The sequence below is a fragment of the Hyla sarda genome, chromosome 5 (genome assembly GCF_029499605.1).
Source record: "Hyla sarda isolate aHylSar1 chromosome 5, aHylSar1.hap1, whole genome shotgun sequence".
Classification (NCBI taxonomy): domain Eukaryota; kingdom Metazoa; phylum Chordata; class Amphibia; order Anura; family Hylidae; genus Hyla; species Hyla sarda.
Window position 1 is genome coordinate 214,305,973 of NC_079193.1, and position 23,923 is coordinate 214,329,895.

At 43.0% G+C, this 23,923-nt stretch overlaps 1 protein-coding gene and 1 long non-coding RNA gene across 6 annotated transcripts in view; one reads left to right on the forward strand and one right to left on the reverse strand.

Moving 5' to 3' along the window:
- Positions 1–23,923, forward strand: part of FARS2 (phenylalanyl-tRNA synthetase 2, mitochondrial) — a 397,026-nt gene that overhangs the window by 12,227 nt on the left and 360,876 nt on the right. The window lies entirely within an intron of this gene.
- On the reverse strand, positions 10,324–23,795 carry LOC130273778 (uncharacterized). The gene is made up of 4 exons (XR_008844117.1): positions 23,502–23,795; positions 10,861–11,028; positions 10,635–10,693; positions 10,324–10,513 (listed from the first exon to the last, which is right to left on the reverse strand). It is a non-coding gene; the product is annotated as an uncharacterized LOC130273778 (long non-coding RNA).

The following is a 23,923-nucleotide window of genomic DNA, read 5'->3' on the forward strand; positions in this document are numbered from 1 at the left end:
TCTTTTATCTCCTTAAAAGTCAAAGGGAGCCATGAGACTGCAAAGAATCCACTGACTATGTGAAATACACTTATTCAGTAGTCATGGGCAATCTTTTTATAGCACACTAAATAAAGGTTCTCACTTTCTTGAAAACTTCTGATATGCGAGGGAGCACAACGTCATCAGAAAAAGGAAGGACAACACAGGAGCTACTTATCAGTTAGTTGGTCCCCCAAGGCCACTACCACTAGTTAACTATGATCTGGCTGGATTTTTAAACTATTCTTTCTCTGAAACGCCAAGTGTTTTAGAGTAAATTATAGTGTCCCGGTATCATGCTGCTATTTGGGCAGCATAAACTGATGTCAGGTTCCCTTACCCCCTTCCCTCTTTGGCCATTTTTCATTTTTGCACTTTCGTTTTTTCCTCCTCACTTTCTAAAAATCATACACTTTTCCACCTACAAACCCCTATGATGGCTTGTTCTTTGCGCCAACAATTTTTCTTTGTAATATGATTAATAATTTCACCACAAAATCTACGGCACAACCAGGAAAAAAAAATTTGTGGGGCAAAATTGAAAAAAATAAATAAAAATGTAGCGGCTTCCGTTTCTATGCAGTGCAATTTTTTGTAAAATTGACACCTTATATTTATTCTGTATGTCCGTATAGTCGCAGGGATACCCAATTTATATAAGTTTGATTTTTTTTTTACTGCTAAAAAAAAAATGATAACTTCATACACCAAAATTAGTATGTTCAAAATTGTCCTCTTCTAACGCCTATAACGTTTTTGTTTTTTTTGCATAGGGGGTGCTTTGAGGGCAAATTTTTTGCGCTGTGATCTGAAGTTGTCATCAGTACCATTTTTGTTTTGATCTGACTTTTTGATCGCTTTTTATGTTTTTTTTAGGGTATACAAAATGACCAAAAATACTCAATTTTGGACTTTGCTATTTTTACGTGTACGCCATTGTTTAATTAACATTATATTTCTCTAGTTCGTACGTTTACGCACGTGGCGATACCACTTATGTTTATTTTTTATTACATATTTTATTTTTTAAATGTGAAAAGGGGGGGTGATTCAAACTTTTATTAGGGAAGGGATTAAATCACATTAATGAGTTCTATTTTTTACATTTTTTTTTTTTGCAATATTATAGCCCCCATAGGGAACTATAACATACAATACCTTGATTGTAGACACTGATCAATGCTATGCCATAGCATAGTATTGATCGGTGTTATCGTCACTCCACTGCTCCTGCCTGGATCTCAGGCATGGAGCAATAGAGCGACGATCGGACGTTGAGGAAGAAGGTAAGAGACCTTCCCCCATCCTCTCAGCTGGCAGTCCCGATAAGCCCACTGAGCTAACCAGCAAGGGAATTAACCGCATTTTTGACTAAAGGGTTAATGCCGGACATCAGCCCAATTGGCGATGTCTGGAATTAGCCGTAGGTCCTGGTTGCTGATAGCAACCAGGACCCATCGGGTATGATGCACGCTCACCTGCTGAGTTTCCATGCAAAGGTTGGGCGGAAAAACGGTCGTTCACAAAAGTATATTGTTAGAATGTTCTCAGAATTTTCCTAGAAAGATTGATCATCCTTGCCCCCCCCTTGTCATTGATCATGTATGACCAGTTTGAATGACTTTTTAAAGGGGTTATTCATCTACACTGCTCAAAAAAATAAAGGGAACACTTAAACAACCCAATGTAACTCCAAGTCAATCACACTTCTGTGAAATCACACTGTCCACTCAGGAAGCAACACTGATTGACAATCAATTTCACATGCTGTCGTGCAAATGGAACAGACAAAAGGTGGAAATTATAGGCAATTAGCAAGACACCTCCAATAAAAGTGGTTGTGCAGGTGGTGAACGCAGACCACTTCTCAGTTCCTATGCTTCCTGGTTGATATTTTGGTCACTTTTGAATGCTGGCGGTGCTTTCACTCTAGTGGTAGCATGAGACGGAGTCTACAACCCACACATGTGGCTCATGTAGTACAGCTCATCCAGGATGGCACATCAATGCGAGCTGTGGCAAGAAGGTTTGCTGTGTCTGTCAGCGTAGTGTCAAGAGCATGGAGGCGCTACCAGGAGACAGGCCAGTACATCAGGAGACGTGGAGGAGGCCGTAGGAGGGCAACAACCCAGCAGCAGGACAGCTACCTCCACCTTTGTGCAAGAAGGAGCAGGAGGAGCACTGCTAGAGCCCTGCAAAATTACCTCCAGCAGACCACAGATGTGCATGTGTCCACTCAAATGGTCATTGGCAAATTTGCTACTGGCGCCCAGTGCTCTTCACAGATGAAAGCAGGTTCCCACTGAGCACATGTGACAGATGTGACAGAGGCTGGAGATGCCGTGGAGAACATTCTGCTGCCTGCAACATCCTCAAGCATGACTGGTTTGGCAGTGGGTCAGTAATGGTGTGGAGTGGCATTTCTTTTGGGGGGGGCTGCACAGGCCTCCATTTGCTTGCCAGAGGTAGCCATTAGGTACCGAGATGAGATCCTCAGGCCCCTTTTGAGACCATATGCTGGTGCAGTTGGCCCTGGGTTCCCCCTAATGCAAGTCAATTCTAGAGCTCATGTGGCGGGAGTGTGTCAGCAGTTCCTGCAAGAGGAAGGCATTGATGCTATGGACTGGCCCGCCCGTTCCCCAGACCTGAATCCGATTGAGCATATCTGGGACATCATGTCTCGCTCCATCCACCAACGCCACATTGCACCACAGACTGTCCAGGAGTTGGCGGATGCTTTAGTCCAGGTCTGGGAGGACATCCCTCGGAGACCATCCGCCACTTCATCAGGAGCATGCCCAGGCATTGTAGGGAGGTCATACGGGCACATGGAGGCCACACACACTACTGAGCCTCATTTTGACTTGTTTTAAGGACATTGCATCAAAGTTGGATCAGCCTGTAGTGTGGTTTTCCATTTCGATTTTGAGTGACTCCATTTCCAGACCTCCATGGGTTGATAAATTTGATTTCCATTAATAATTTGTGTGTGACTTTGTTGTCAGCACATTGAACTATGTAAAGATGAAAGTATGTCATATGATTAGTTCATTCATTCAGCTCTAGGATGTGTTATCTTAGTGTTCCCTTTATTTTTTTGAGCAGTGTATTTTAAACATATCCCCTATCTCCAGAACAGTGCCTGATTCTCCCTGCTGAATGCTCTGGCCTCCACCTTCTGAAACATAGCCACTCTTCCAATCACCAGCCAGAATGGTGGGATGACCCCTTTAACTGTCATGTCACTGCCAATGTGTATGGCTGCATCTGTGAATAATTGGACTATTGTTTAACTATTGTTCAACCATCAACATACTTTTATTCAAAATATACGGCCTCCTTAAACACTTAGGTCTTGTGGTTTGGAGTTATGTCTGATTCTGGCCATTATCTCAGTATGTCACTATCACTTAAAAGGGTGCTCCTCCCCTAGACATCTTATCACCTATTCCAAGGCTAGGGGATAAGATTGGGGGTGGGGTCCGGCCGCTGGGATCCCTCACCATCTCCGGTATGGCAACCCAGTCATCCAGTGCTCGTAGTGAATGCTGCTCCGTGCCGGATGATGGGGGACCACGGCTGTCATGCCCCTCCATGCATGTCTATGAGAGGAGGCGTGAAGGCTATAAACCAGCTTGCACGCCCCCTCCCATAGACATGAATGGAGGGGGCACAACATAACATCACAAACACGTAAGCTCCAAGCTTACATGTTCAGAATGCTGCGGGCCGGCCCGGAGACCGCTGGGATCCTCCGCGATCAGACATCTTATCTCCTATTTTTTGGATAGAGGATAAGATGTCTAGGGACATAGTACCCCTTTAAGGTGGATGTTGGCCAAACATGCTAATGTTTATGAGTGTGCATATCTATGGGAGAAATTGAGAGGAATAGTTATCTGCTAACAAAGTGTTTAACCACCAGCTACGGCCACCTTTAGTTACAGATAACTCCATGGCAAAATGACATACGAAGTGGCATAGATACAGTTCCTCAGCCTGTGTCATTATAGTCATGTACGTTTGTAGCACTGTGCAGAATGTACTTTCCTCCTGTGCAGTAGACATGCAGCATCATGCTGAAAGGAGATTTAAATAATGCATAAATTGTGTAAGTTGATTATCTTCCTAAAATACCATTTGGTGTATAATGCAAATGTGAACATTGTCTAATGTGAATTTTAAGAGGCACACACAGACTTTGATGCACAGTGAATTACTGAGTGTGACCCACAATGCTTTCTCAAGAAGAATACTTGCTGTAAAAAGCAGATCATAAATCTGGTGATTTGATTTGAAGCATTGGAAGACGAGGAAGGCTGAAGGTCACGAAAATGATTAATTAGGTGGTTACAATCTCCTTTAAACAAATTAAGGACTGAAGATATGCCAGGGGCGAGAAGCACCGCACAGAGGAGAATCTCATCTGCATAGAAAACTGGTTAGATCATCAAAAAGAAACGGAAGCAGAACTTTTAATTACAGTGAATGGCTTCAGTCTAAATACTTATGTGTGATTGTCATTAGCACAGAATCCACCGGAGATGTGAAATACACATATTCCTTTGAGTCATTAACAATCTTTTTACTGGTTAAGCACACTGAATAAAGTTGGTCTCTTTATTGAGCACTTCTAGTTATCGGGTGATAGTAACCCATTTTCATATACTTTATTAGGGAATTATGAGTTAATAAAGGGAGATCCTTTGTGTAGGATCTTCATCTTTGCTAGAACAGAAAGCAGGTACAAAAAGTGTGTCTTGCTCTGGTGAATCTGGCTTGTCCTGTATTACGCGCACAACTCATTGACTTGAATGGACTCCTTCTTCTGATGACTTTCCGCTCAGCCCAGGTGGGGGAGTAGAACACCATTGGAAGAACAACATAGGAGTGGCGACCAAAGGACATGACAGCTGCCATGCCAGGGGAGCAGGTGAAGTAAAGATACTGGCCTCTGTTGTTTTAATGCACAAGGCATTGGGCTAACTATTAGTCAACCTCTTTGATTTCCCATGTGGCAGCACTGCAGAGAAATTGCCAGGCTCTACCACACATTAGAGCTGATCGTGGGGTGACTGGTTAGGGGGACATTTTATGTTAAAGAGGTATTTTCGGGGATATTTATGACATATCCACAGGAGAAGAATAGATGGAGAGGTTGCATTGCATGTGCAAAGCTCACTACATTTACTGCTATGGGAGTTATGGAAACAGTAGGGCACAGATGTTCATCTGTTTTTATAACTCCAAAAGTAGTGAATGTAGAGAGTGGTGATGTCTCAAATTGAGAACCTTTTCATTGTGTCAGAGGGATCAGTAGCAGGGTGTCAGTTTAGGATAAGGCTTCTTTCACACTACAAAATCCTCCGTTTTTAAACATCCGTAGGAAGATCCGTGTGAAAACCAGCTGAAAACGGCAGTAACAAAATCTTATACGTCCGTTAGAAAATCCCATTATAGTCTATGGGATTTTCTAATATGCGTATTAATCCGTTATAGTCCGTTATTGATAATGGAAGTTAGTTTGTTACGGAAGAAATAGTTCATGAACTATTTCTTCCTTAACTATCTTCCGTAACAAACTAACGTTCGTTATTAATAACGGACTATAACGGATTAATACGGATATAAGAAAATCCCATAGATTATAATGGGATTTTCTAACGGACGTATAGGATTTTGTTACTGCCGTTTTCAGCTGATTTTCACACGGCTCCTCCTACGGATGTTTAAAAACGGAGGATTTTGTAGTGTGAAAGCAGCCTAAGAGTAAAAATACATCAGCATTGTGGATCATTAAATAAAGCAAATTGCAATATGGCAGATTAGTTTCTGATTAAATAATAATGCCACAAAGTATATTTTGGCAAGATAGCAAATAAGTCTTTGACTGTGATGTTGTATTACAAAATGGATTTTGCCAATGTGGAAAATATGTTAGTGATTCAATGTTGATATTAAAAGATCAGACCTGGCTATGTAATGAACTGTCCTGGGATTTAGGTTAGTGCTCCATGGTGACTTTCCTTAGCAGGATACTATGACCATCATTATTGGAATTCTTGGGATCATCGAATGTCTCCTAGGGAAACATTATGGTCACACCATACAATAGTCTTTGTATCAGAAGACACCATGATGCTCTAACCTAAATAATGATGTCACCAGTATTGACAGTGTTATAGTTTAATCTATAAAGCAGTCAGTGATGTCTTAAAGTGGGTGCTGACAATGTTGCAGATTTGTATACAATTAGATGTCACAAATAAAGAATTGACAATATGTCACAATAGTTGTAAATTGGATGATATTATGAAAAGGATGCATTGTCCTAGTGTGAATATTGGCGCTGTAGCAGTTTTGTCTGTGATTTCACGGTGGGGATTAGTCAATAATTAAAACATTCCAGCAAATAAAGCTAAGTGACCAGCGATTTTCTTGTGTAATCCTAAATCATTTGCATTCATACATTTTAAACTTTCAGTATTGCAGCTGGGTCATATGATCCCCATTCAGACCCCAAGAAAATATGTGATCCCCTGTGTAAAGCTCTCAATAGTCTCTTCTGTGTGGCTGACTTTCTGTGAACTATATGATTACATCATCACCTATGAAATCCCTCCTGACAACTCAGACCCCCTACCCACCAATACATATGTATGTGTCCCTGTGTAAAGTGAGCTTCTATCAATATAATTTCTGCTTTATATAGAGGCCAGGAGTGACAGGATTTCATAGATTAGGCCATATCAGGATTAGCTGCAGAGTTATACATTTCCCCTGACTGTGTCATTGAGACACAGCTCTCACCTGCACCCTGCTTGTAAGAGCTGACAAAGAGAAACCAATTACAAGAATTTCAGCTAAAGCTAGATCTCATAGTCTATATAGTTGGTGGCAAAAGTTCTATTTTATTTGTCTGCATGTGGATTTATAAAGGAAATCTGTCAGCATTGTCACCGCACTAACCTGTTGGTACAGGTTTGTTGTGCTTGTGACACTGATGATAACCATACTTACCTGTCCCTGATCCATGGTCTCGTTCTCCCACTATCTTCCTCCATTCCTTTTGTTCTGGTGGCAGGCTTGGGGCATGGGCGGAGCTTTCTGATGTCACCGCTTCCATTTCCTTAAGCCAGCTTGGAGTGGGGCCCAGCAGAGAAACAGCAGCGGTGATGTCAGTAACCTCTTCATGTGCCCTAAGACTGCCTCTGGAATGGAGGTAGATAGCTGATGAGTGTGTTCAGGTACAGGTAAGTATGGTTGTTATCAGTGTCGCCTGCACTACACACCTGTGCCAAGAGGTTAGTGCCAAGAGGTTAGTGCGGTGACAATAACAGATTTCCTTTAAATAGTTTACATAGCACAGATTCCCTAAAAAAAAAGGAAGGATTTTTGGAAAGTAAATTGCAGTGCAGATTATGTTTAAATTCCTTATCCATGTCCTTGAATTCTGTCATGTAAACTGGCTTTAGGGAGTCATATGAAGCTGATAAAGAGTTCTGCCTGCTATCAAGGTCACTTCTACTTAATAACTGGTAATTTATTGTGTTGGTCCTTGTGTATATTTGCTTTTCTCCACTTATTTTTTTTTTTTTTTATTATTAGTAATTTTGTGCAGTTAAAAGAGTAGTCCGGCGCGCACTTTTCTCATTTTATCCCATCCGGGCTGCAAAATAAAAGAAACAAGCTTTCTCTTACCTGCCAACGAGCCCCCGGAGCTCCGGTACACTCCGGTACAGGTGTTCGGTCCCCGGGCTGTATTCTTCTTACTTCCTGTTAGCCTGGCACGTCACACGGAGCTTCAGCCTATCACCGGCCGCAGCGATGTCCCGGACGGGATAAAATGAGAAAAGTGCGCGCCGGACTACTCCTTTAAGCAAAATTTATTCAAAGTTTGTACAATGTGTGGTAAATTTTGTGCAGAAAAGTATGTGGGATTAAAATGGTGGTAGAGCTCTGTTGGGGGCAGTGTATATTTGCAAATTTTTTCTGTGATTTGTGTTGTATTTTTGCAAAATATGCACTTGAGATACAGGGATGTTTAAAATTTGTAACATTTTGTCACAAAACAGCGATGCAAGTGAGAAAAATATGCACCAAAATGAAGACCAAAGCCAATAATAAATTCCCCTCAATGTACATAGTACATTGACTTTGTAAACACAACACTTTACTGACACTATATTGATCTATATTATAGCTGCATTCACTATTGTGCAGGCTGTAAAGCTGGAATTTCTAAACATCAAATGCTTGCACAATGTCTGAACAGAGTCATATTAACCTCTGACACTGTACAGTACTCTTACTGAAAAATGAATTATCCCACTATACTGAAGTGCGACTATGGTGTTTGTTTACTATCCTGCTGACTGTCTCCACTAGCAGTTGGCAGAACTGTGAATGCAGCTCTGAACACTAAAACTAGTGGTAACTAGGGCTGGGCGGTATGGCCAAATATGTGTATCGCTGTATTTTTGTAACTTATGGTGGTTCCACGGTATATAAAGGCATTCCCTCCCCCAAAATTAATTATTAGCCCAGCGCTGCACTGTCCCCATTGGGGTACTACTCACGTCACCCACAAGAGCTGCCCTCCTCCTCCTCCTCCTGTTTATTGCGGTCGCCGGCGCTGACACTCTATACTGTGCAGTATTTCTAGGCCTGGGCTGCAAAAGGTAAACAAAATAAAACTAACGCATGTTCCGACGTCGGCTTTACGCTGGGGACGGGAACGTCGGACAGCCGTCAGCCTATCACCGGCCGCAGCGATGTTCCGCCTCGGCCGGTGATAGGCTCAGCCCACTGTCATGTAAGAAGCCGGCTTCTTACATGACAGTGGGCTCAGCCTATCACTGGCCGAGGCGGAACATCGCTGCGGCCAGTGATAGGCTGACGGCTCTCCGACGTTCCATTCCCTGGGAAGCAAGTCTGGACCGACGGGGAAGGTGAGTTAAAGTTTATTATTTTTACCTTTTGCAGCCCGGGCATAGGGATACAGTATAGACCAGTGGTTTGCAATCTGCGGACCTCCAGATGTTGCAAAAGTACAACTCCCAGCATGCCCGGACAGCCATTTGCTGTCCGGGCATGCTGGGAGTTGTACTTTTGCAACATCTGGAGGTTGAAGACCACTGGTATAGAGTGTCAGCGCCAGCGGCCGCAACAAACAGGAGGACGAGGAGGGCAGAGCTTGCGGGTGACATATGTGAGTGGTAGCGCTGGGTTGATAATTAATTGGGGAGGGGGGCAAAACAGCGCTCGGGGGTCACATATGATTAGTTCTCCGATGGGGACAGCGCAGCGATGGGCTTATAATTCATTCATTCCCGAGGGGGAGGGGCCAAACCGGTATTGCGGTATAGGTTAAAATTCATATCGTGCAGCACAAAAATTTTGGTATTCGGTATGAACCGGTATACCGCCCAGCCCTAGTGGTAACTAGGAATCAATACAAGATAAATAGTGCAATAAATAAAAATTTTACTGAACTTGATTATATTTCCATTTTGGGAGAAATTTATCGTTGGTTTTACCCTGTTTCTGTGGTTGATTTGTCGTGATTTGTGTATCTATGCCATAGTCTGGCTAACTTTTTACAGTGGTCATAACTTTATCATTTGCGATTTGTAAGGAGTCAAAGAGTTGCACAAAAAAGTCATCGAAGAGAAATCATACGAAGTGGTGTACTGAAGTGTAACTTCAAAAAAAATGTCTACTAGCACCATATTTATCACATGCATTCAATAAATTTAGAGCACGTACATATTGACACCACACAAATTAAAGGTGTAGAAAAATCGTTCACCTACACCACCCTTGATAAATTTCCTCTTTAGTGCAGAAGTTATTCGAGAAAGAAAAGAATTGCCGCGGTACACAGTTAAGTCATTACAGCGTGCAAAGACCTAGCCTGAAGCAAATGACCCTGATGATAGATTGCTATAGAATGTTTTTCTGAAAATAGTTGACCAAGTAGACTGTGGGAAAAGGGCCCTTTTTTTGTCCTTTTTAAAACGATATTTGTAGGCTGTTTTTGTGCAGTTGACTATTTTAGGTACAGTTGACTATAATCCTTGACCTTGAGCCCCAATATTCTTTCCTTTTTATTTTAGGTATGCACCTGTTGTTAGGTAGGCACATGTAAGGCTGTCATCACATGATTAAATTTGTGTGCACTTTTGTGTAGATTTTCCTTGTTTTGTTTTTCTTGACTAGAAAAGCAGACCAGAAACTGGGCGAATAAAAAAATACAACAGTACTTATGTAAATTTATTCATATAATGTATACTGTCTGTCTCCTGTCATCACTCCTCCCTTAGTCTGCTGTGCAGCACTGGGTCTCTTCATCCATTTACTGCAGGCTGCTCTCTAACCCCCTCCTCTCTATTTTCAGACAGGAGTTTTATAGGACAGGAGTGAGCACAGAGGAGTGCTCGTCCCATCCTCACTTACTGGTATGGGGACCCATTGTTATAAGCCATGATTTCTATAAAAAAAAAAAAAGAGAGGGAGAACATTTTTTATGTATATTTTAAGTATATTAGAAAGGTTATTGTTTTGAATAAATGTACAACATATAAAAAGTTTTTGAATTTGACAGTGCTCACCTTGCTCAAAATGAGTTGCTCTTTTTTCCTTGCCTGAATTGTTGGCACTAACACTTCACCTGAATATTTATAAATAAAAGTGATGTTTTAAAGAGTATCTGTCATCAAACCATATTTTCTAAACAAACTCCGATTATATTCACTAACTACTCCTAACACCCCTCCTGCCCTTAAAAAAAATTCTGAACATTAAAAAGCTGTGTATCATACTTTTCCCCTTGCTTACATTGTGTGAGCTCCCGGCAGGAGAAAGTGGGCGTTCCCCAGCAGGGGTGATGTCACTGAAGCCTGCGAGAGCTGTGACTCGCCATTCCCGGCACGCACTTTCCGAGTTTAGATTTCTGCAAGTGTGGGTGTAGACCAAATTAACTGTTTGGGAACAAAACAGAGCCACCTAGTGGCCGTTTTTACAATCACATTAAAAACATATAAAGGTTGAGAATTTTGAACAGAACATAAATAGCAAAGTGTCTTATAATAACATAAGGAACAATATATTAAAAGTTTAGTTTGGTGACAGGTAATCTTTAAGTATCCTGTGCTGCATTCTTCTATTTAAGTAGCCTTTCTCACTGGGTGGCTCATTTTCCCCAATAATTGCCCAGTTCTGGACCCACTGTTCTGTAGAATAACTAGTTTCTTTACACTGGAATTTGTTGTTGTGCACAAGTCACTTTGTCTTTTTAACTCTATGAGCCTTCCTTTGCTTTTTTTTCATTGTTATAAATCTGGGTTCAAGAGTGTCTTTTTTAGGCTAACATTGTTTAAAGAGTCAGGTGGTTAGGAGTAAGCACAGAGGAGTACTAATCCCGCCCTCACTTGCTGGACTTTTTTTATTTTTATAAACCATGATCTCAAAAGTTATTGTTCAACATATAAAAAGTTGTTGAATTTGAGAGTGCCCATTTAAGTATTAAACAGTATTTGAAGAACAGCAGAACCGCCAGTGGTAAACGATGAAGACTTTATTCAGAACCAGGTAAAAGCTGCAAGGCATGCGGTACAGCCAATGTAAAACAGCAACAACGGAGACAGCGTGGACGCGTTTCGGGTAAAGACTCTTCGTCAATGTACACAAAATCTCAGGTAGAGTCAGGTTTATATGGGGATCCTGAAGTGTGGAGGGGGGGCATGGAGAAACCCCTATCTCCTCACAGTCGGATTAACCCATACACAATACAAATATTGGTAAACCATTGACATGCAATACCATAACATCATAGGAGGGGAAACGAGGTGCAAGTTATATGCAAATGTTATTATAAGTATATGGTGGGACAAAGAAAATAAAATACCATAATGAAAAAACACAATGAAAGCCGAATAAAAAATGGAAAAACTGAAAAGACACATACAAGGGGCAAAAAAAGAAAGAAATGAAAACCATCTTGATTAATAGTAAAGTATTAAGTCTGTTCTGTAGTTGAAACCAGACTGTTGTGTAGTGCACAAAGTTTGTATCCAATACACCTCTCTATTGCGTAGTAACTTGACATGAGCACTGCCTCGCCAGGGTTTTCGTATTAGCTCCACGCCATAAAAGCTTAAAGAAGAGGTGTTGCCTAAGTGGGCATCACGGAAGTGCCAAGAGACACCCGAGATGTTCACATGGTGCAGATACGTTATAGCAGGAATTTGCTCCGGAATCCTCTTTTTTTAAGGGGCGTATAGTGCTGCCGATATAAGAAAGGTTACATGTCTTACAGCAAATCCTGTACACTACATGAGTGGACTGGCAATTGATAAATGCATGTATTGGAAAACCTTTGTCAGTATTGTAACCTTAGTTTGGAGAGCATATTTACATGCTACACACCGTGAGGAACCACATTTATGAAAACCTTTAATGTGTAACCAGGTAGTGCTCTGTGGGCACTCCTAAACAAATGCGCTGGGAGACAAAATGTTTCCCAACGTGGGTGCCTGGCGAGATGACAATTTACAACCCCTGTGTGTGAATTTGGCTAGAATAGGATCCTGCGACAACATAGGTAGATACTTCTTGATGATTTTAACTATTTCATGGTACTCCGCACTAGGGCTGTGCGGTAGGACCAAATATGTGTATCGCTGTATTTTTGTAACTTATGGCGGTTCCACGGTATATAACGGTATCCCCCCCCCCAAATTAATTATTAGTGCTGCGCTGTCCCCATCGGGGTACTACTCATGTACTCATGTCACCCGCAAGTGCTGCCCTCCTCGCCCTCCTGTTTGTTGCGTCTGCCGACGCTGACACTTTATAGCTGTATCCCTATGCCCGGGCTGCAAAAGGTAAACAAAAATAAACTTTAAGGCATGTTCCTATGTTGGCCTTACGCTCTTCCTGGGGACATGAATGTCGGACAGCCATCAGCCTATCACCGGCCGCAGTGATGTTCCGCCTTGGCCGGTGATAGGCTGAGCCCACTGTCATGTAAGAAGCCGGCTTCTTACATGACAATGCGCTCAACCTATCACAGGCCGTGGCAGAACATCGCTGCGGCCGGTGATAGGCTGACGGCTGTCCGACGTTCCATTTCCTAGGAAGCTGGTCAGGACCGACGGGGAAGGTGAGTTAAAGTTTATTTTGTTTATCTTTTGCAGCCCGGGCATAGGGATACAGCTATAGAGTGTCAGCTCCGGCGGCCGCAACAAACAGGAGGACGAGGAGGGCAGCTCTTGCGGGTGACATGTGATTAGTTTCCCGATGGGGACATCGCAGCGCTGGGCTGCTAATTAATTGGGAGGGGGGGGCAGAACAGCGCTTGTGGGCCACATAGGGTTAGTTCCCCGATGTGGGGACAGCGCTTGGCTGATAACTCATTCATTCCCGAGGGGGAGGGGCCAAACCGGTATTGTGGTTTGGGGAAAAATTCATATCGTGCAGGACAAAAATGTTGGTATTTGTTATGAACCGGTATAACGCCCAGCTCTACTCGGCTCTATAAATAGTAACAAATGTGACACTATCCTTGTGAGTTTCAAGACTCATGTTTGAAGGACTTCTTACTAGAGGTGACTGGTAAGTCACCTCTATCTATAATGGACACTTTGGACCTAGCCCTGTTGATTCATTGGGAGGAGTAGCCCCCGTGGTGCATGACGTCCACTAACCACTGCTGATTCTCTATGAAAAGTTCCTCAGAAGAACAGTTGCATTTAGCAGGGGTAAATTCACCCACAGGGCACAGCAGAAACTGGCATGATTCGGCCCTTCGAAGGGAATTGCCGACACTTGGTAAGGAGGAATACAGTGCTTCAATGTCTAAAGTGAGCCAAGAGAAGGACGAATCCTATTTGACCTGATTCATGATAGACAGGAGATGCTGTGACTCCTTAATGTAGCTTGGGCACAGGTGTATCACGGGTTTCAGGATTTAGTCCATCCATTGACTAAGGCACTCATTCAAAGAGCCGATTCCCGCTACGATCGGCCTCATTGGAGGGGGAATCGGCCTTTGTGCACCTAAGGCAATGAGTGGAAAATCAGCGTGGTGGGGTTCAAAACAAACCTGTAATCAAACTGTATTTGTGAAATAACACCTAATTTGAGGTATTAACACAGCACTTCCCTAAGATTCTCCCTAAAACAGGATGTAGGATCTGTAGGTAAGATGCCGTAAGTACCCTGATCACTTAGGAGATTTTTATTTAGTAAGCAGTACAGGTCGGCATTCAGACACACAACCGCACCCCCCCTTGTCCGCAGCACGGACTATCAACTGGCGTTTTTCCTTGATTTGTTTCATAGCTTACTTTTCCTCCTTGGATAGGTTTTCATGGCGACTGGAGGAGCAAGAGTCCTTGAAAAGGACTAGCTCCTGCATAACGAAGTCCTGAAAACCATCCATGACAGGAGATCTAGAATGAATAGGATAATACTCTGAATTGCTCACGTGAAAATCAAAAGAAGAATCAACAACATGTAACAGTTTCACTGACTCTATTTCTAGAAATCTAAGAAGTCCTTCAAACATGTTTCTTCTACTCACCAGGATAGTGTAACATTTGTTACTACTTATAGTGCCGAGTACCATGAAATAATCAAAATGATCAAGAAGTATCTACCTATGTTGTCGCAGGATCCTATTCTAGCCAAATTCACACACAGGTGTTGTAAATTCTCGTCTCGTCGGGCACCCACGTTGGGAAACCTTTTGTCTCCCAGCGCATTTTTTTCGGAGTGCCCACAGAGCACTACCTGGTTACACATTAAAGGTTTTCATAAATGTGGTTCCTCACGGTGTGTAGTGTATAAATATGCTCTCCAAACTTAGATGATTTCAGGTTACAATACTGAAAAATGTTTTCCAATGCATCCATTTATTAAAGGAGTACTCCGGGATAAGAAAACTTATCCCCTATCCTAAGGAAAGGGGATAAGTTTCAGATCGCAGTGGGTCCGACCGCTGGGCCCCCCCCCCCCCCCGCAATCTCCTGTACGGGGCCCCGGTAGTCAGCGGCAATGGGGTGTGCCCGACCCCCGCATGACGCGGCAGCCGACACGCCCCCTCAATACATCTCTATGGGAGAGCCAGAGCGCTGCATTGGGCAGCCTCCACCTCTTCCATAGAATAAGTGGGATAAGTTTTCTTATCCTGGAGTACTCCTTTAATTGCCAGTCCACTCATGTAGTGTACAGGATTTGCTGTAAGACATGTAACCTTTCTTATATCGGTAGCACCATATGCCCCTTAAAGAAGACGATTCCGGAGCACATTCCTGCTATAATGAATCTGCACCATGTGAACATCTCGGGTGCCTCTCGGCACTTCCGTGATGCCCACTTAGGTGATACCTCTTCTTTAAGCTTTTATGGCGTGGAGCTTGTACGAAAACCCTGGTGAGGAGGTGACCATGTCAAGTTACTATGCAATAGAGAGGTGTATTGGATACACCCTTTGCGCACTACACAACCGTCTAGTTTAAACTACAGAACAGACTTAATACTTTACTATTAATCAAGATGGTTTTCATTTCTTTCTTTTTTTCCCCCTTGTAGGTGTCTTTTCAGTTTTTCCATTTTTTATTCGCCTTTCATTGTGTTTTTTCATTATGGTATTTTATTTTCTTTGTCCCACCATATACTTATAATAACATTTGCATATAACTTGCACCTCGTTTCCCCTCCTATGATGTTATGGTATTGCATGTCAATGGTTTACCAATATTTGTATTGTTTACGGGTTGATCCGACTGTGAGGTGGTATGGGTTAAATATGGTGTATTTCTCCCTGCCCCTCCTCCACACTTCCGGATCCCCATATCAACCTGACTTTACCTGAGATTTTGTGTGCATTGACAAAGGGTCTTTACCTGAAACGCGTCCACGCTGTCTCCGTTGTTGCTGTTTTACATTGACTGTACCGCATGCCTTGCAGCTTTTACCTGGTTCTGAATAAAGTCTTCAACGTTTACCACTGGTTGTTCTGCTTTTCTTCTACTACGTTTGGAAGCCGTGCTGGGGATCGTGAGAGCGGACTTAGGCTGGGTTCACATCACGTTTTGTTAAATACGGTTCCCGTATACGGCTGGGAGGAGGGGGCGGGGCTTAATCGCGGCGCCCGCACTCAGCCGTATTCGGGATCTGTATTTTATGCATGTCTATGAGCCGACCGGAGTGAACCGCAGCCTCCGGTCGGCTTCGTTTTCGGCCGTATGCGGTTTCCCGACCGCAGGCAAAAACGTGGTCGACCGCATTTTTGCCTACGGTCGGGAAACCGCATATGGCCGAAAACGAAGCTGACCGGAGGCTGCGGTTCACTCCGGTCGGCTCATAGACATACATTAAATACAGTTCCCGAAGGACTGAGTGAGGGCGCCGCGATTAAGCCCCCCCCCTCCCAGCCGTATACGGGAACCGTATTTAACAAAACGTGGTGTGAACCCAGCCTTACTCTTCACATTTAACAGTATTAGTATATCCTATTTAATATATTGGTAGCCCTGCCTATACATTTTTTTTATACCTCTCATTTTTGGTGTTTAGAGGTTTTTCAATCTTGTAAAGTAATCCCCTATTTAAAGGATAAAGGATAACAATCTGATCACAGGCCTCCAGGGCCCCTCTTGAGAAAGGGGACTCCGAGTCGCCCATTAGACTAGAGCAGCGTGAAGTGTATGCTGCTCTATTCTTATGGGTCCTTAATCTCAAGATTGTGAGGGGCCCTAAGCATTGGACCTCGTACAAACTTTACAAGATGGTAGAGCCCCTTTAATACATTTCTTTTTTACATTTATCCATCATTTCATTTCTCATAGACACCTCACTGATGCATCGGTTATTTCTATTAAAGAACAGTAATAACCAGATTCTGTGTTTCATTATTACTGTATTTTTGGGGCTGACAAAATCTATTGCAATATATCTATAATCAATCATCCAACTTCAGGTTGCCGTGCTATTTTTGTATATTATTACTGTGGTTAATAAAAAGCATCCAAATGTATAAAGAGAGAATTGAAGGAGAATTAAATCATTGATTAACAGAATAGACAAATCTGGGAAAAATAATATAAAAATTCTGTAATTTAGGTTGAGTTATGAGATTTTGAATGTGTTAAAATGTAATGAAACACATCACAAACTGAGTAATGCTACGAGTGAACAGTCTAAACACTATTTGTCTAAGATTTTTATTGAATCTAGAGCTACATGGAGGACATTGACAGGCTGTCACCATCACTTCAGAATCACAAAAACGTGACATTGAGCTGCTCCAGTGGTGGAAGAAGTCACTATTGTTAAAGTCGCCATCTGTTGGATAAATATGCAATATGTGGATTCCCCAGTAGATAATGCTATTAAAATTATACTGTTGATAGCCTTGCCCACATATCACTACTGTTGTGATAATAATCTAATGCGTAACAAGTAAAAAGGATATACTGGAGCTGATGTCCGCAACCGTTTGTCTGTCCCTTATCAACCACAATAAAACTGAGTTTTCTGGGATTTCTTTTTTCTGGAATAGGACATTCATATTTACACGTGGAGGTCAGACATCCAGCACCCCTGCCTTTCAGCCTTTTTCCAGACCTACAGTGTCCACATATACAAAGATAGCTCAGTGCATCTCGTAGTGGCCATGCTGGGTTACTGCACTGCATAAAAACACTAATTACAGTTTTTTTGGGGGGGCACTGCACTTAAAGGGAAACTGACAGTGGGTAAACCATATTACAATCCGGTATCACTTACCCGAAACTGTAAATGAAACCAGAGATATATGCTGTATTAGCCGGCATTGCTAATCTGGAAATGGACGGTTTTGGCAATCTGGAAATAGCCGGCTTCGCTAATGTGGAAATAGCCATCTTCAAGGCGGGAACGAGCATACCCAGCATCCCTGCCTCTATCTCCTCTGCAGAGATATGCCTGCTTCTCTCGCGCTCACATGGACGAAGGCGTCCTGTGAAATGTCATTAGGTGGGAAAGCATATCAGGGCCGAGGGTATGAAGGCAGGGAAGCTAGGTATGCTGGGTCCCGCCTCCATTGCGCAAAGCTGGCCATTTCCAGATTAGCAATTACTTAATGGAATCAGGACCCAGCATACCTAGTTTTCCAGATTAGGATCATTGTAATTCCATACACTTACTGTATAACATTCTGTTTCCCTTAACCCCTTAAGGACCAGGCCATTTTACACCTTAGGACCAGAGCGGTTTTTGCACATCTGACCACCGTCACTTTAAGCATTAATAACTCTAAGATGCTTTTACCGAATATTCTGATTCTGAGATTGTTTTTTCGTGACATATTCTACTTTATTTTGGTGGTAAATTTTCGTCGTTACTTGCATCCTTTTTTGGTGAAAAATCCCCAAATTTCATGAAAATTTTGCATTTTTCTAACTTTTAAGCTCTCTGCTTGTAAGGAACTCGGATATTCCAAATAAATTGTATTTTTCTTCACAAATACAATATGTCCACTTTATGTTGGCCTCATAAAATGGACATATTTTTGCTTTTTGAAAAAATTTGAGGGCTTTAAGGTAGAGCAGCATTTTTCAAAAATGTCATGAAAAGGGCTAAATCTGAAGGGACAGATGTTACAGAACTACAACTCCCAGCATGCCTAGGCAGTCCAGGCATGCTGAGAGTTGTAGTTTGGCAACATCTGGAGGGCTACCGTTTGGGCACCACTGCAACAGTGGTCTCCAAACTGTGACCCTCCAGATGTTGCAAAACTACAACTCCCAGCATGACCAGACAGCCTTTGGCTGTCTGGGCATGCTGGGAGTTGCAGTTTGGCTTTCCTAGTGGTTGCCACAGTAAAGATAGTTTTACTTTCACTTTCACCCCCACTGTCGCTTCCCTACCTGAGCCAGGATCCAGCAGTCTCCAGCAAAGATCGGGGGGTCCCCAGGCATCATCTTTGCAGGTACCCGGCTTCCATCTTCTGTCCATGTTCCCCTCGACATCCAGGGGTGGTCAGAATGGAGGGTTGCCATGGCAACCCACTGTCCTGCTCTGCCATTGGTCAGAATCAGTTCTGACCAATGGCAGGGGATAGGAGGAGATCGCAGCACTGTGACCTCACTCCTAGCCCTCAGGATGATCGGGGCTGTCACCAGAGACCCGATCATCCCGGAATAGCAGAAAATCGCATGTCTGAATTGACATGCGATTTTCTGCGATCGCCGACATGGGGGGGGGGGGGGGGTGTGCCGGGGTGCCTGCTGAATGATTTCAGCAGGCATCCCGGTCCGGTCCCCCAACCGGCTAGTGGCGGGGATCGGATTTCCCACGGGCGTATGCATACGCCCCACGTCCTTAACCCCTTAAGGACACATGACGTACTGGAACGTCATGTGTCCACTCCCGATCTATAACGCGGGGCCACGGCGTGGCCCCGCGTCATAGCGGTTCGGGCCCGGCCTCTAACAACGGCCGGGACCCGTGGCTAATAGCGCGCGGCATTGATCGCTGTGCCGCGCGCTATTAACCCTTTAGACGCGGCGTTCAAAGTTGAACGCCGCGTCTAAAGTGAAACCGAAACCATGCCGGCTAGCTCAGTGGGCTGTTCGGGATAGCCGCGGTGAAATCGCGGCATCCCGAACAGCTGACAGGACAGCGGGAGGGCCCCTACCTGCCTCCTCGCTGTCCGATCGCCGAATGACTGCTCAGTGCCTGAGATCCAGGCATGAGCAGTCATGCGGCAGAATCATCGATCACTGGTTTCTTATGAGAAACCAGTGATCAATGTAAAAGATCAGTGTGTGCAGTGTTATAGGTCCCTATGGGACCTATAACACTGCAAAAAAAAAGTGCAAAAAAAAAGTGAATAAACATCATTTAACCCCTTCCCTATTAAAAGTTTGAATCACCCCCCTTTTCCCATAAAAGAAAAAACACAGTGTAAATAAAAATAAAAATAAACATAAATGGTATCGCCGCGTGCGGAAATGTCCGAATTATAAAAATATATCGTTAATTAAACCGCACGGTCAATGGCGTGCGCGCAAAAAAATTCCAAAGTCCAAAATAGTGCATTTTTGGTCACTTTCAATATCAATAAGTCCTATCAATGCAAAAATGATACCGTTAAAAACTTCAGATCACGGCGCAAAAAATGAGCCCTCATACCGCCCCATACACGGAAAAATAAAAAAGTTATAGGGGTCAGAAGATGACAATTTTAAACGTATAAATTTTTCTGCATGAAGTTATGATTTTTTCCAGAAGTGCGACAAATTCAAACCTGTATAAGTAGGGTATCATTTTAATCATATGGACCTACAGAATAAAGGTAAGGTGTAATTTTTACCGAAAAATGTACTACGTAGAAACGGAAGCCCCCAAAAGTTACAAAATGGCGTTTTTTTTTTCAATTTTGTCTCACAATGATTTTTTTTCCCGTTTCACCGTAGATTTTTGGGCACAATGACTGACGTCATTACAAAGTAGAATTGGTGGTGCAAAAAATAAGCCATCATATGGATTTTTAGGTGCAAAATTGAAAGAGTTATGATTTTTTAAAGGCAAGGAGCAAAAAACGAAAATGCAAAAACGGAAAAACCCCCGGTCCTTAAGGGGTTAAGGACTCGGGATGCAGGGCATATGCATACGCCCGGCATCCTGAACAGGTTAAAAAACCTTAATCCTTCAAGTACTTATTAGCTGCTGAATACTACAGAGGAAATTCTTTTATTTTTGGAACACAGAACTTTTTGCTGAATCACGAGCACAGTGCTCTCTGACAGCTCTGTCCATTTTAAGAACTGTCCATTGTAGGAGAAAATCCCCATAGCAAACATATGCTGCTCTGGACAGTTCCTAAAATGGACAGATATGTCAGCAGAGAGCACTGTGCTCGTGATGTCAGCAGAGTTTTGATCAGCGAGGGAACCCCCAGCAATCATTAGATCAAGTAGGAGGAGAGCAAGGTTATGTGCATCACTCCCCAGCTCTCAGCAATTTCCATTCATCTACACTAGATTTATAATGAGGCCTTCTAGTAAAGATGGACAGAGACCGCTGTGAGCCATAAAGTGAGTCGTATAACCACACGCTTGTCCCCACTCGTTCTAGTGATAGGTCGGGGTCTCAACACTCAGACACTAACCATTAAAAAATTTTGACATGCCCCTAGGACATCAAAACAAATTCAACAGATCAAAGATCCCTTCTAATTATTATTATTATTTTTATATTTTTCTTTTCCTTTTAATCCTCATTTTGTATTGCCTCTGAATGAAGCAATCCATCTCTTGTAGAAAGTAAACAAGTACATAGGAGAATTCCTAGTTTAAAAAGCATGTAGGAAAAATGTTTTGGTTCGGTTACTCAATGAAGTGTTGACCAGTCGTAGTCACCAAAACAATTCTAATGCCAAGTGAGGTAACTAATAAAATAGCAGCGCGTGCAGGCTCACAATTCTCTTTTTTTATTCCACTTGTCAGAACTGCGAGCCCTCTTGAGAATGATTGCAGAGTTTTATCACACAGAGACTTCTGTTCAGCAGATAAAGAGCTCTGTTTTCACTGCACTTTTGGGAAATAAGAATGGCTGTTGGCAATTTCACTGTTGAAAAGCTAATGACCATAATATGCACCACTCCTCACTCTAAATGGCTGAAGGCCAAAGACATTTTATTTAAAAATCATCAGCATTCGACATTTGCTGAACTGGAGATTTCTCACTTTTGCATTGTACTATATTACATTTTTTATATTGTAAAAAAAAAATATTATTGTGACAACTGTTGGGATAGTCAGCTAAATCCTTGACATTTAGTCTTGATCCTATATGAGTTTGTGCCAGGGTTACAGTCTCCATACTTGTGGTATCCTGCTATGTGAGACTTTTTGTACAAAATACAACTAATTTGTTTTATGTTGTAATTTAACCCCTTAATGACCACGAGTGTATATTTATGCTCATGGCTGGCTTTCTTTATGTGAAACGCGCTTAGGAGCTGAGCACACTTCATACCCAGCAGGCCCAGTTGCTGCGGGAGTCTGCAGACAGCTGGGGAGACTATGTTCCATGATGGGGGTTTTAGTACAGGGGCTGAGGGATTGATCGCACCGGGTTTCACTTCTGAGACCCGATGCAATCAGAAGTTATTAAGCAGGGGAGTGGGCGGCATGCTCCGCAACCCTGCGATGTATCGTTTGTTTTAAATTACATTTTTTAATCCCCCGCGGGGAGCCCTGAATGGCCGGTACTGAGGAGCCATTCAGGGCTCTCAGCAGGGTTTTTAAAATGAACATTGTGAGTAACGGGGCCATATGTATATTAAAAGCGCTGTGGTGGGCAAGATATATATAGCGCTGCAGGGGGGGGGCAGACATATAGCCTATATATCTAGCCCCCCCAGCGCATTTATATATATTTATACCCCCGCCAGCGCATTTATAAATATACCCCCCCACCAGCGCATTATTAAATATATACACCCCCCCTCCAGCGCATTAATAAATATATACCCCCCGCAGCGCATGTATAATGTACCCTCGCAGCGCAACGCATTTATATACATATGTCACCGCAGTGCTATATGTGAAAAGCATTCTAGCAGCAGCATCGGCCCACCCGATGCTGCTGATAGAAATACTTTTCATTCATAGCGCAGCGCCGGCATATGTACATATACCCCTGCAGCGCTATGAATGAAAAGTATATCTATTATCAGCGCATAGTGCCAACAGACGATATACTTTTCATTCATAGTCCTAAGCTGCAATGTGCACTTTGGCCATGAGCTTGGGAAGGACCCTCAGAGCAGAATATATCTCTCTTGGCAACCGGCATTAAACCCTCAGAGCAGTATATAGACCCTTGGCAACAAACATGGGACCCTCAGACCAGTATTAACCCCAGTGGTAGTAAGCATTAATACCGTACGCTATTGTAGATTATAGCTGGCATCGATTTCCCAGCCATGGGAATCTACAATCACAGGATACTGGGGATGCATAATATATATATATTTATATATATATATATATTACTCTGAGGATGCTTATTGTCAAGGACAGATATACTGTTTGAGGGTCCCATGTTTGTTGCCAAGAGCTATATACTGCTATTAGGGTCTGAAGCTTGTTGCCAAGGGGAATCTATATACTGCTTTGATGGTCCCATGCTCATTGCCAAGGGGCTATATACTGTTCTGAGGTTCCCATGCCTCTTGTCTAGAAGAGGGGGGGGTGGGGGAGGTAGTGTTCTGTGGTGCTATGAGGGTCTTATGCTTATTGACTCGGTGCGGTTATGTAGTGCTATGAAGGGGTTCTGTGGTGATAGGTTGGTGAAATGCTTGTTGCCTAGAGCGGGGATTATACAAGCTTCACTGTAGATTACTTGTTTTCTAGAGGTGGGGGGGGGGGTGCACTGCAGCAGTGGATGTAATTCTTACTATCAGGGGAAAGTATACTTACTAAGAATAGTATTTGCGGCCACTGCAGATGAAAATCTTGTCTGTCCTCTCTGAGCTACTGGAGCAACAGAGGCAGGGAGTCCTCTCTGGAGGGTGCATCAGTCTTCTCCCTTTGCTCGGCACTTGTATTTCTCTGTTGGTGTTTGCAGTTCAAAGGCAAAGGTGATGTTAGTAGGATCTTCTAAGATGACCTATTGTCAAAAAATACTATAAAAACTTTTATCTCGGGAACAGGTTGGGAGCTCAACATTCTGTTAAAATGTATGAAATCTTGGGCACCCTTAGTTATGTAATGGTGCCTCTAAATCATATTTTTGTGGCTGCTACAGGCCCTATGTAAATATCTTTCAAAACATTGACATTATCGGGACATATTGGTTGCCGTGGTGATTGGACATGGCTGCACATGGAAACATGGGGATC